This window comes from Ranitomeya variabilis, chromosome 6 (genome assembly GCF_051348905.1).
Source record: "Ranitomeya variabilis isolate aRanVar5 chromosome 6, aRanVar5.hap1, whole genome shotgun sequence".
NCBI lineage: Eukaryota > Metazoa > Chordata > Amphibia > Anura > Dendrobatidae > Ranitomeya > Ranitomeya variabilis.
This window is the reverse complement of record NC_135237.1, coordinates 148,334,679-148,348,711: the sequence shown is the minus strand read 5'-3', so window position 1 is coordinate 148,348,711 and position 14,033 is coordinate 148,334,679. Positions and strand designations below refer to the sequence as shown.

The following is a 14,033-nucleotide window of genomic DNA, read 5'->3' as shown; positions in this document are numbered from 1 at the left end:
GGGGCCGCAGCAATGCATCTTTTGCTCCCCATCTATTGTAAACTACTGGTATATCTTAGCTGTACGATAATCACTTTAAGAATTTAAACCTATATTACAAGTTGTAAGCATTACATAGTCACATTTATAATAAGCCATAAAATTCCTATGATCTATGACCGTCGCTGGGTTACTAGAACGTCATTGTAAAAGAGTTTTCACTTTTCTAAACTAGTTCTTCCTGATCCAAGTCGGAACTTATGTGAAAAAACACAATTTATCAAATGATGGATTAACAAAATTGAATGGCATCTGTCAGTAGGATCTACCCTCTTAAGCCATCGACAGGGGCAGGCAGGTCCTAGAAAGACGAATGAAGTGATAACCTTGATGGTGACCTTGACATACAATGTGATTGTCTGTTGTTTATTTGTAGATTCTGTCTCTCACAGTTGAAGTATACCTATGATAATAATTACAGACCTCTCCATTCTTTGTAAATAATAATAATAATAATAATCTCTTTATTTACATTTATTTATGTAGGGACACCATCAAAAAAGAAATGATGCAACTGGTCAATTTTTTGTAGAAAAAACTCAATAATCTTTATTAATAACAATTTAAAAACATAACATCAGACCAGATTTGGAACAAAGGGTGAAACTGGAGCACCTTATACATACTGTGTAATGCATAGGTGACTGACACCAATACCCGGTACAAGAGCCAACCACTGAGTACCTATAGGTGTGTGTATAGTCCCACAATGTGGACAAAAACCAGCGCTACTGCTGTAGCAATAGTAGTTTAATATAATCTCTTATTAGTCTAAGTTCTAACTACTGGCATTGAGCATAACACACATCCCCACCTAGTATAACTACCGAGGAAACAAGTACATGCCGATAAATCAGCTAAAGACATTACCTCTATGTAGTGGGGGTACCAGGGTAAGACAGGAGTCCGGGCGGTGGCGTCTGCCCCAACGCACGTTTCGGACCTTATCCTTTTTCAAGGCCCCTGATTTATCGGCATGTACTTGTTTCCTCGGTGGATATACTAGGTGGGGATGTGTGTTATGCTCAATGCCAGTAGTTAGAACTTAGACTAATAAGAGATTATATTAAACTACTATTGCTACAGCAGTAGCGCTGGTTTTTGTCCACATTGTGGGAATATACACACACCTATAGGTACTCAGTGGTTGGCTCTTGTGCCGGGTATTGGTGTCAGTCACCTATGCATTACACAGTATGTATAAGGTGCTCCAGTTTCACCCTTTGTTCCAAATCTGGTCTGATGTTATGTTTTTAAATTGTTATTAATAAAGATTATTGAGTTTTTTCTACAAAAAATTGACCAGTTGCATCATTTCTTTTTTGATGGTGTCCATATATGGTATATGATGATGGGTCTACTAATCCTAATAGACACATGATCAGTGGTAATATGTTGAAGTTTATTATGATCATGTGTCTTGGTCATGTTTGTTCTATATATTTATTTATGTAGGTGGGAAAAATGGCAAAATCAGCAGTGTATCAAACCGTTATTTTCCCCAGTGTACGTCCTACTGTAGTGCTAAATCTTAGCAGCTCACATAATGGCTCCATGCTGTGACGGCATGCATCTGGCAGGAGTCAGCCTGTGCGCAGATGTGCAGATTCTGGGTACAGCGCACTTATCTACTGCTTCCACGAAGTCCATGTGGCCATGATGATCTCCAGAGGCGCCAAATAAACCCCATGTGCTTATATGACCAAAACAACTTTTTATACAGTGGATGCAGTTAACCATTTAAAGTTAAACATTTTTGACCCTTTGTACCATGGAAAAATCCCACGTTTCTGCTGTTTGTGACTTATGTAATTCTGACAAGGTCTCTTAAAGCAAGCATAGGGGGAAAGCAGGCACATCCATCTTAAATCAGGGGAACCTGAGTAAAGGGGGTCTCTGTTGGACAGTTGGCACCTATTTACAGGACTGGCACCCCTACTAATACCTAGAAAGAGTCCAGGGCGCCCAGTTCCTTCTCCCAGTACGACTGCAGCGAGGATGAGACAGGATGGAGCGATGGTCGAGCACACTACTTCATTCAAAGGATAAAAGACCACTGAGACCGCCAAATACATTGCTTGGCTCTTTCCATCCGTCCATTAGAGTGGCGTACCTGGGCACATGCTTGACCGTCGCTTTGTTAGGGTCCCACCCAAATACGCTTTATCCCCTACTCTAAGGGGAAAGCATTAAGCTACTTACGGGTAGCGGCATTTTTCGGAGGCCCATGACAGCACCACGAGAGAGGGGATCCGCCCCTTTAGGAACAGGAAACCCACAGATACAAAAGGGCGGCACCTCTCCCATGCATCAGTTGGATTACAGAGCCTGAGAGGACTAACCGCAGTTAATGACAAGCAAACACAAAATTGCATACAATTAAACACAATGACTTTTAATAAAGTAATACACGTGAGAAGATAACATTCCTTCTTTAAATTATTTGGTTGATTATAAACCCAGGATGTGCAACCCCATGTGAAAAAGGGAGGGAACTAAGGGTGCTGTCATGGGCCTCCGAAAAATGCCGCTACCCGTAAGTAGCTTAATGCTTTATTCGGACTCCCATGACAGCACCACGAGAGATTTACAGAGATGTAAGCCATTTTTAGGGAGGGACCACAGCCTGTAGCACCCTTAACCCGAAGGTGAGATCTGAGGAGAACCCCAAGTCTAACCTATAGTGCTTAAAGAAGGTAGAAGGGGATGACCATGTGGCCGCCTTACATATCTGGTCGACCGACACTCCAGACCTCTCTGCCCAGGATGACGCCATGGCTCGGGTGGAATGTGCCCTCAGATTCTGCGGAGCTGGACCCCCACCTGTCGTGTAAGCGAGAGAGATAGCCTCCCTAATCCACTTCGCTAATATGTATTTAGATGCTCTAGCCCCTTTCCTTGGACCTTGGTAGGACAGGAATAGTGCATTATCCTTCTTCCAATCATTAGTGACCGAGATATATTGAAGAAGGCATCTCCTGACATCTAAGGTATGGAGCTCACTTTCTTTAGGGTTAGAAGGATTAGGGATAAACGAAGGTAAAACTATCTCCTGCGATCTGTGAAACTGGGATACTACTTTTGGTAAGTAGGCTGGGTCCGGTCTAAGGATAACTCTATCCTGGAGAAATTCTATATACGGGGGAAGTCTAGAGAGTGCCTGGATGTCTCCTATCCTGCGAGCTGATGTTATAGCTACTAGGAAAGCTGTTTTGAGAGATAACATCCTGACTGAGGCTTCATTCAACGGCTCAAAAGGGGGTTTTGTCAAAGAAGAAAGGACCAGATTTAAATCCCATGGTACCATTTTGTTTCTATACAGTGGTCTAATTCTGCCGACCGCCTTAATGAACCTCGACACCCAGTAGTTACCCGCAATGTTACATGAGAACAGGGCTCCAAGTGCTGAAACTTGTACCCTTAATGTGCTTGTAGAGAGTTTTAACTCTAACCCTCTTTGCAAAAATTCCAATATTTGACGTATTGGTACCCCATCATTAAAGGAAACCTGTCACCCCGTTTTTTCGGTATGAGATAAAAATACTGTTAAATAGGGCCTGAGCTGAGCATTACAATAGTGTAGTTTGTGTACCCCGATTCCCCACCTATGCTGCCGAAATACGTTACCGAAGTAGTCGTTTTCGCCTGTCAATCAGGCTGGTCAGGTCAAAAGGGTGTGGTGTCCTCCCCCAGATCTTGCGTAGTTTTCCGTTGGTGGCGTAGTGGTGTGCGCATGTCCAAGGTCCAGAATCCTCTGCCAGGGGATTTCAAAGAGCGCGGTGTCCGTTATTGCATTGGTGATCGGTGGGCGCGGCCATCTTCCTTTGGCCGCGCGTGCGCAGAAGCGGCGCTGTGCTGGCCGCGACGCTCTGCTGGCCGCGGCTTCAGGAAAATGGCCGCGGGATGCCGCGCGTGCGCAGATGGATATCGCGGCGGCCATTTTCCTGAAGCCGCGGCCAGCAGAGCGTCGCGGCCAGCACAGCGCCGCTTCTGCGCACGCGCGGCCAAAGGAAGATGGCCGCGCCCACCGATCACCAATGCAATAACGGACACCGCGCTCTTTGAAATCCCCTGGCAGAGGATTCTGGACCTTGGACATGCGCACACCACTACGCCACCAACGGAAAACTACGCAAGATCTGGGGGAGGACACCACACCCTTTTGACCTGACCAGCCTGATTGACAGGCGAAAACGACTACTTCGGTAACGTATTTCGGCAGCATAGGTGGGGAATCGGGGTACACAAACTACACTATTGTAATGCTCAGCTCAGGCCCTATTTAACAGTATTTTTATCTCATACCGAAAAAACGGGGTGACAGGTTCCCTTTAATATTAAATTTTGAGGAAGTTAAGAACTTTCTCCAGGTTCTGGAGTAGATTCTTGTTGTTATCGGCTTTCTACTTCTTAAAAGGGTATCGACTAATTTAGGAGAGAAGCCTTTATTTTCTAACAATGACCGCTCAAACTCCAAGCCGTCAAATGAAGTCCCTTTACTTGTGGATGGAGTATCGGCCCCTGGGAAAGCAAATTTGGGATGTCTGGGAGTACCCAGGGATCGCCCACTGACATCATCCTGAGCCATGAAAACCAGGTTCTCCTGGGCCAAAAGGGAGCAATCAGAATGAGTCTCGCCCGATCTTCTCTGACTTTCCTCACCACTAGAGGTAGCAGGTTCAGTGGCGGGAAGGCGTAGGCCAGAGAAAAATCCCATTTTATGAGGAATGCGTCCACTGCCAGTGGATTTTCCCTGGGATTTAAGGAACAAAAGTTTTTTACTTTTTTGTTCTCCCTTGTGGCGAATAGGTCCACCACCGGTCGACCCCACAAACGGACAATCTGTCTGAAGATGTCTCCATTTAGAGACCATTCTCCTTGCTTTAGGACATTGCGGCTGAGAAAGTCCGCTTTTATGTTGTCTTTTCCTGTGATGTGCAGAGCAGTCAAAGATTGTAAATTCTCTTCTGCCACCCGGAGGAGACGATCTGTGATCTGCATCAGAGCCTCGGAGCGTGTCCCTCCTTGATGATTTATATAGGAGACTGCCACCCGGTTGTCTGAGAGGATCCTGACGTGGTGGCCCTGCAGATACATGAGGAGGTTTTTAACCGACAATTCGATTGCTAATAATTCTCTCTGATTGGAAGAGGACGTTGAGTATGGTTCCCATTGGCCTTGCACTACAATGTCATTCATGTGAGCCCCCCAACCTGAGGAGCTGGCATCCGTAGTCACAACCCGGGACACATCTATCATCCAGGGAACGCCTGCTGACAAGTTATCCCTATCCAGCCACCAATTTAGGGATTTGAGAGTCGCTGGTTCAAGCGTTATTTTTTCCTCTAATACACCCCTCAAGATCCTATCCTTAACCAAAATCTCTTTTTGGAGGGATCTAGTGTGAAAGTGTGCCCACCTTACCGCTGGAATGCACGATGTGAGGGACCCCAACAGGGACATAGCTTGCCGCAGGGTCATAGAGGGTGTATTAACTGCTTTTAGAACCTGATGCTGAATCTGAGTTAATTTATTTTCTGGAAGATAACACTGTTGTGTAGTTGAATCTAGTAATAGGCCCAGAAACTTCTGAATTTTTTGAGGCTGTAACCGAGATTTTTCAAAATTAATTATCCAGCCCAGGCGTTCCAACTTAACTCTAGTTAGCTCCAGTTGGGACAAACAGTGTTCTACAGAGTTACCTACTATGAGGAAATCATCAAGGTATGGGACAATAAGGACATTAGATTCTCGCAAGTGAGCCATCACTTCCGCCACTATTTTTGTGAATACTCTAGGGGCTGATGTTATACCGAAAGGAAGAGCCCTGTACTGAAAATGATAAACAACTCCTCCCATTAACACTGCTACCCTCAAAAACTGCTGGAAATCCACATGAATAGGTACGTGGTAATAGGCATCCTTTAAATCGACTACCACCATAAAGCAGTTTTTGAACAGTATCTTTATTGTCGAGGTGATGGACTCCATTTTAAAGGTATGCTTAATCAAATAACTGTTAAGATGTCTGAGATTTATGATGGTCCTATACGTGTTGTCGGGCTTCTGAATAAGAAACAAGGGAGAATAGAAACCTTTCCCTCTATCGGCCTCTGGAACCTGTGTAAGGACATTTTTTGAACAGAGAGACCACACCTCTTCTTCTAGAGCAGATTGTTCTAGGGGATTAGAACGCAATGGAGTCAACATAAACTTATCCCGTGGGGTATGGCAGAACTCGAGAGTAAGACCCCGAGAAATAGTATCTTGCACCCAGATACTATTCGTGATCTCTGACCATTCTGAACCAAAATGTAAAAGTCTACCCCCCACCGGGGCTCCTAGTCATTTGTCCTCCTTCTTCCTTTCTTTTGAGGAACGACGGAACATATATCCCGTACCTCGTCTACGTCTGTCATCCCACCTAGACCGATCCCTTGAAGGTGAAAAGGTACGCTTCCCTCCGCGACCGAACCTTCTTTTATTAAAGGGACGACGGTAGGACCCCAGCAGATTGGGGAACTTCTTTTTGTCATCTCCCGCCTTCTCTAGGAGTTCGTCTAAGGTGGGCCCGAATAGGTACTCCCCTTTACAAGGAATGATGCAGAGTTTTGACCTTGATTGTATATCGCCTGGCCAACATTTCAGCCAAAGAGCCCTCCTGGCCGCATTCGAGAGACCTGCTGCTCTAGCAGCCATTTTGACGGAGTCAATAGATGCATCTGATAAGAAAGCAGCCGCTTCTTGGATCAGTGGTAAGGCAGTCAAAATAGAATCCCTTGATGCACCTTCTTTTAACTGAGTCTCTAACTGTTCCAACCAGACCATCATTGATCTGGCTGTACAGGTTGAAGCCACCGCAGGCCTTAAAGAACCGGCCGCCATCTCCCAGGTACTTTTTAGAAAGGTGTCCGCTTTTCTATCAAGGGGGTCCTTAAGGGTCCCCATGTCCTCAAAGGGGAGAGAGGCCCGTTTTGCCACTTTGGCTATTGCCGCGTCCAACTTAGGGGCTTTTTCCCAGTTGGTGACTGCAGGATCATCGAATGGATATCTGCGCTTCTGCGCTGGAGGTAAGGAACCCTTTCTTTCAGGTTTTTTCCATTCTTTATTGATGAGATCCTGGATTTTCTCATTGAGCGGGAAGACTCTCCGTTTTTTCTGCTCCAACCCACTGAACATAATTTCCTCCTTGGAAAGTTGGGGTCTCGGTTCCGTTATGCCCATCGTTCCTCTGACCGCCTTAACCAGCTTATCCACTCGTTCAAGGGGTAGACAAAAGCGGGCGGTGTCCTCATCCGAGGAAGAGGATGACGCAGCTGAACCGGAAAAAACTTCCTCCTTATCCTCTTCCACTGAAGAATCGGAGAGTAACGGAGCTTTGGACTTAGAGCTCCCTCCTTGAGAAAGATCCTTTAAGGATTGTCTGACCTCCATCCTGATCATTTCCTTCAAGCTGGTGGTCATAGTAAGGGATTCCTCCGCTACCTGAGGGGGGTAAGTAAAGCAATCTAATCCCTGTAGATATAATGCTCTCCCCCTCACCCCTTTCCTGAGACCTCACCGTCTGCTGGATACAGGGCCCACATAATTTTTTAGGGCACGAATCAGGTAGGGGAACCCCGCAGATGCCACATTCCCTGTGTTTCGCCTTCCCGGCACATTTCTTCCCCTATAATGGAACATATGAGGGGAATCATGTCACTGGGTGAACTTTCACGAAGATCACTTACCAGCGCTGCCCAAAGAAAAAGTACCGGAATACGAGGGGGATTTCCACTGGCTGATGCTCCAGACCCCTGTCTGGAGGTGCTTTTGTGGCCAGACTCACTACTCCTCCTGTCGCGATCCTTCCCTTTGGGCTTCTGGGACACCTCTTGCAGCAACTGCACGTGCTCGTCCTCCATCTTCACCATATGAGGCCAGAAGCAAGGGATCACGATCCGGAGTTCCTTTTATAACCCCTCCTCCGGTCAGCAGCTGTGCCTAGCGCTCCCCTGATTACTTCTTTCGGCCTCCCCCTGGTGCAGGCGGCAAGCCCTGGGGCTCAGAACGCCGGCGACGCTATTACCGGTGGGCGCCGCCATCTTGGATTCACTGCGCATGCGCAGGACCCCGGAAACCCGGAAGTGACCGCCGACCCCTCCCCCGGCGTCACCCGGGCTCCCAGCGCTTCAGTATCGGCGCACAGAGCGGCGAGGACGCCGGACAGAGCCGCATCACTCCCGGATGGCGCCCCCGAGCACCGCCGCATATCTGAGACCCCAGCCACCACAGAAGGAGGAGACCCAGGGGACATACTCACCCGGCGCTGGCCCGGAGACAGGACACCACCGGTGGCTGCTCCCTGCTGGAATGTTGCCACATGCAGCCCTGCCAGGACCATTGCAACATCTACCAGGAACCCCGCACCGGCCGAGGTAGGAGACCCCCTCGCTACCTGAGTCGGCCGGCCGGCCTGGGATCCTTTTGAAATCTGCAGGATCCCGTCCCGTTAGGAACAGGAAACCAACTGATGCATGGGAGAGGTGCCGCCCTTTTGTATCTGTGGGTTTCCTGTTCCTAAAGGGGCGGATCCCCTCTCTCGTGGTGCTGTCATGGGAGTCCGAATAAAGATCTATTGCAGTAATGTAGAAATTACGAGAGATCTACCATGCCTAGATTAACAACAATCACCTGGTAAATACCCTGCTGTGGTGGTCCCATCGGTCTGGTTGACTTGTCCTAGAGTGATAATGTGCCATCCATGCACAAGTGACCGCTGCAGCTAATCAGGCTTCATCACTGAACCAGGTGATTGGCTACATCACTAATATATGTGAATGGTCACCACTGCATTACCGCAGGACAAATATGGAATTATTGTATCACACTGAACTCCTTTAAGGCCTTATGATCCACTGATGACATGTTAGCTCTCTACCAGGATGTACTTAATACATTCAGAACAATACATTTGTCGGCCATCATGCTTGAGAAGTCTATGTCATGGTTCTCTTTATTATAGCAAATAAACACAAACAAAAAAAAAATGAATGAACATTTAAAGGGAAAACACCTTCACCCCGAGGACATTTTTCATTTTTTTTTTTCTTCACTCCCTTCCTCCAAGAGCCATAACTTTTTTTATTCTACAGCCAGAACACATGCAGGGATTACCTGTTTGTTAGGAAATCCCTACTTGTGTTGCGGCTGTTGAACATCAGCCAGATATGCAGCCGCGGGGACTCGAACATATTATTCGAGCACGCAGAAGACACGGTTAGCACCCGGAGCATGCTCACTCATCACTAATCCAAAACTGAACCCAACAGTGCACTGCAATGCCAGAGCGCCATGTCCCTTCCTGGGATTTCCTCGAGGCCCTGTCTCAATGACGGCTTTCCATACCGCTCATATTGTGCGCAGTAACTAGTGCTAAGCACTATAATTATCTCATGTAATTACAGGACACAGCGCCTGCATTTAAAATCAAATTAAATGAACAAAGCTATATTACTGGAGCAGCTGGAAACCGGCATCTAAATTACCCAAACCAAGGAAAATGTTAAGGGATGTTCAAAAGTGTTATACTAATATATTTTGTAAAAGGAAACTGCTGAATCACCCATCACAGTACAGCTAAGTCCAAATGCTTCGCTTTTGCTGCACTTTCTATGCAAATTAAATGCTGCTTTTTACAGCATAAGCAAAAGCTATGAGATTTCAGAAATCTCACCACACACAAGCTTGTTTTTCTTTCCTGACAAAAATCGGAAAACTGATTTATTTTTTTATTCTTTTTTTTTTTTTTTTTTAACTGCAGGATGTCAATTCTTTCAGCATCTTTGCAGCGTTTTTTCACCAATAGAAATCAAAGAGTAAATGCAAAACACGTTACTCTCACTCTTTGCAGTGTTTTAGGGGGGAAAAAAAAACCAGGTAGAGCAATATGTGAAAACCATTTATTTTTGTGATTTTCCCAAGTTTAAACCAAAAGTGTCTGTCTCCTCACTAGAGAGGACAGAGCATTAAAATGCTTCGTAACGAGTATAATGGGAGTCTATGTGAAATCCGAGCATTTTTCTGGCAGACCCTAAAGGAAGTCTGGGGGGCAGTGAAAATATTGAAATGGATGGAAAAGGTGATGAATGGAAAAAACAGGATGGGGAAGACCCCATGAAGCATCTCTGACTCCCATTGCTGCTGAGAACACTGGTGTCATACTTTTACTCCACTTTAAGCACTGACAAAAAACACTTTCCAAACTGACAAGATATTGCATTTTACAGGGAAATTTATTTTTTCAATTTCCTTCCTGTATAATGACTTGTATATAAGGCAACCATTTAAAAAGGATGTAAAAAAAAAATAATAATAATAATGTAAACCAAAATTTAAATTTGTATTAAAAAGATTGAAAATTTCAGTGTAATTGAAAAAAGAACTGCCAAAAATGTGATATCAGAGGGACTCAGATACACCCTGTATTAGACATAAAGGAGGGCCTCATACACATTCTGTTCAAGTTGTCATATAGTGGTACTCCTAGACTCAAAGGCTATGAAAATCTTGAACAAAATTAGAGGAAGGGTCACCCATACAACCTTGAATGTACCAACCAATCGTGGTGCCTCGTTCAAATATTGTGAGCAAAGTATAGTTGTGGTACTACTACACTCAAAAGTTCTTCACACAGTGCAAAGCCTGCCAAAAATCAAAAGCAGACTAATCCGTACATCCTTTAAGGCACCAACTATAGCGCCTCATTGAAAGATTAAGAAAGTGTAGTTATGGCACTGATATTCATAAAAGGCTCTGAACAAGGTGCAAAGCCAGAAAAAAAAATTATAAGGAGGGTCATCCATAGACCTTTGAAGGCAACAACTTGAGGGCCTCATTTAAAATATTAAGGATTAAAAACACTTTATGTGCTGCTGTCATCAGATGGGGTGGAAAAGTCGGAGATAATCCAGGTTTTGTTCATTTTTATCAGAGTGAGCCTGTCAACATTTTCTGTTGATAGGTGAAAGTGCCTGTCTGTTAAGACCACCTGGGCAGAACTAAAAACCTGCTCAGACAAGATGCTAGCGGCAGGGCAGCACAACACCTCCAAGGCATAGAAGGACAGGTCATGACAGGTTTCCAGCTTTGGGTTCTCCCACAACCCCCCTCTTCCCACACCACCAACACCTTCTTTCCATCTAGGGGCCCTTTGTAGGGATTTTCATCTTGTTTCAGGGCTCACAGGATACGCACTTGGAGTTCCTCCTTAGATCACTCCAAGGCTTCTATGTTGGCATAGTGTACCTGTTTGGTATTGCAGGCATTGTTAACCTCTCATTTTTTTATCATTATGTCAATGTTTCTCTATAGTGCCACTTTCCTGTTCTAAGCCATTATTGCACATAATAGGGGTTTTGGTATTACAGGCAGTGATTGCCGCATGGGACCTTTCTTTCAGTTGGCCTGACATTCATGAAACATCAGTGGGGACGCCCTCTCATGACCTATTTTTTCTTTGCTTGGCTGGTCCTACATACCATATATCAGTTGCCTTATTACTGATCACTCAGTAAGACAATATTGAACATCATACAGCATTATTAACATTAATCAGAGTTTAGATAACCAAACAAGAAGGGAGAGGTACTCAATCACCATATATAACAAAATAAATTATGCACACTATATAAAATATTGCATAAAGTGCTGCTAATCAAAAATTTGCATATAAGAATATATTCCAGCTCATTGCATAGTTAGTCCTAATAAACATATATAAAGTGCATGTGCACGGGAGTCTATTGCAGCACAGCTGTACACAATAATCAAAATTCCCCAATAAGGCTACTATGGTAGAAGGCTATTGCACAAGTTGTTCATGGAAAATAAAGTGTAAATGCTTGGAAATGTATGCAGAGCATAAAAAGATAAGGAGTACAGAGCTTTATAATATAAAAATAAGGTGCATGCGTAATCATGTATCTTACATTTTGGGAGAGACCTAGACCCCAGCCTGCCGCCTCAACATGCGTTTCGCCGTGGTGACTGTATTGTCATTTCCTTGCTGTCAATTTTTGCTGGATGTACTGTATATTCACATGGCACTTTAATAGGTGGACCACCTTCCACTAAAGCATCATGCTGCAGGGTCCCACAGATATTGGGCCAATTTAAAATGGAGGTGTCACTATTGTTTTTAATATGTTTTTAACAATGTTTTGTGCTTTGGTGACAAAGTAGTCTTTGACATATTGTATTACAGGTGTGGACAGCTCATATGCATCAGCTTTTTTTCTCTTGTTATAGGCTTCCAGCTCTGAGACACAATAGTTGAAGGTCACAGAGGAATTAGGGAGTATGCTGGTTAAGTTGGCCAGGTATGGCTTGACCATCTTTAAAAATTGTATCCTCCTTGTCAAAAGTACTCGGTCATCAGGGCCTGGACGCTGGGAAGGTGTAATGACATTGGCCCAAGCCTTTGACAGTGCATCCCTGCCTCTGTGGTAAGTCTGCCTCACCTCTCCTTGGTTGGGCAAGGAAGTTTGCCCCTTGTCGATAGTGTTGTCTGATGGGAATTTTTCAACATATTTTCAACAATGGCCTTCTGCTATAGCACCATTTAAGAAGATCTCTGCCTCAGGAAGCAGAGAATTTAGGTTCTCCTTGTAGCATGTGTCTAGGCAGGGTGAACCACCAGTGTGGCCAAGATGAATACTACATGAGGGTCACAGGAAAGGCAGTGGTACGTAAAGTCGGTCTACACCCTGTTTAGTATGCTGATGGATAGCAGCAATCACATGTGTGCCACCACGAGGACCACTATCATTGTAGAAAGCACATATAATAATGTATCTCAGCTCCCATGTCCTAGTAACTTGAGCACCGTGGGGACAAGTTCCCAAAAAACACTATATGATTATGTGTCTCTGCTCCAAGACAACCCTGGTATATGATCTCGAATGATATGGGGATAGAATCCCACAAGAAAACCATAGATGAAACAAGGGGGGAACAGGGAAGGTCCAAAGCTGGCAATGAATAGCAATATTAAGAAAAAGTAAATATACAACCTGATAAATAATCACTCGAGAGTAGTATTGACACCCCTGCAATTCTGTCAGATAATACTCAGTTTCTTCCTGAAAATGATTGCAAACACAAATTCTTTGGTATTATTATCTTCATTGAATTTGTCTTAAATAAAAAACACAAAAAGAATTGTCCTAAAGCCAAATTGGATATAATTCCACACCAAGCATAAAAAAGGGGGTGGACAAAAGACTTGAGAAACCAAATTGTGAGGAAGCATGAGCAATCTCAAGGCTACAAGTCCATCTCCAAAGACCTGAATGTTCCTGTGTCTACCGTGCGCAGTGTCATCAAGAAGTTTAAAGCCCATGGCACTGTGGCTAACCTCCCTAGATGTGGACGGAAAAGAAAAATTGACAAGAGATTTCAACGCAAGATTGTGCGGATGTTGGATAAAGAACCTCGACTAACATCCAAACAAGTTCAAGCTGCCCTGCAGTCCGAGAGTACAACAGTGTCAACCCGTACTATCCGTCGGCGTCTGAATGAAAAGGGACTGTATGGTAGGAGAGCCAGGAAGACCCCACTTCTTACCCCGAGACATAAAAAAGCCAGGCTGGAGTTTGCCAAAACTTACCTGAAAAAGCCTAAAACATTTTGGAAGAATGTTCTCTGGTCAGATGAGACAAAAGTAGAGCTTTTTGGGCAAAGGCATCAACGTAGAGTTTACAGGAGAAAAAAGGAGGCATTCAAAGAAAAGAACACGGTCCATACAGTCAAACATGGCGGAGGTTCCTTGATGTTTTGGGGTTGCTTTGCTGCCTCTGGCACTGGACTGCTTGACCGTGTGCATGGCATTATGAAGTCTGAAGACTACCAACAAATTTTGCAGCATATTGTAGAGCCCAGTGTGAGAAAGCTGGGTCTCCCTCAGAGGTCATGGGTCTTCCAGCAGGACAATGACCCAAAACACACTTCAAAAA

At 44.7% G+C, this 14,033-nt stretch overlaps 1 protein-coding gene across 1 annotated transcript in view; it reads right to left on the bottom strand.

Annotated features, from left to right (window-relative positions):
- Positions 1-14,033, bottom strand: part of EXOSC7 (exosome component 7) — a 56,831-nt gene that overhangs the window by 23,224 nt on the left and 19,574 nt on the right. The gene's annotated exons all lie outside the window — the stretch shown is intronic.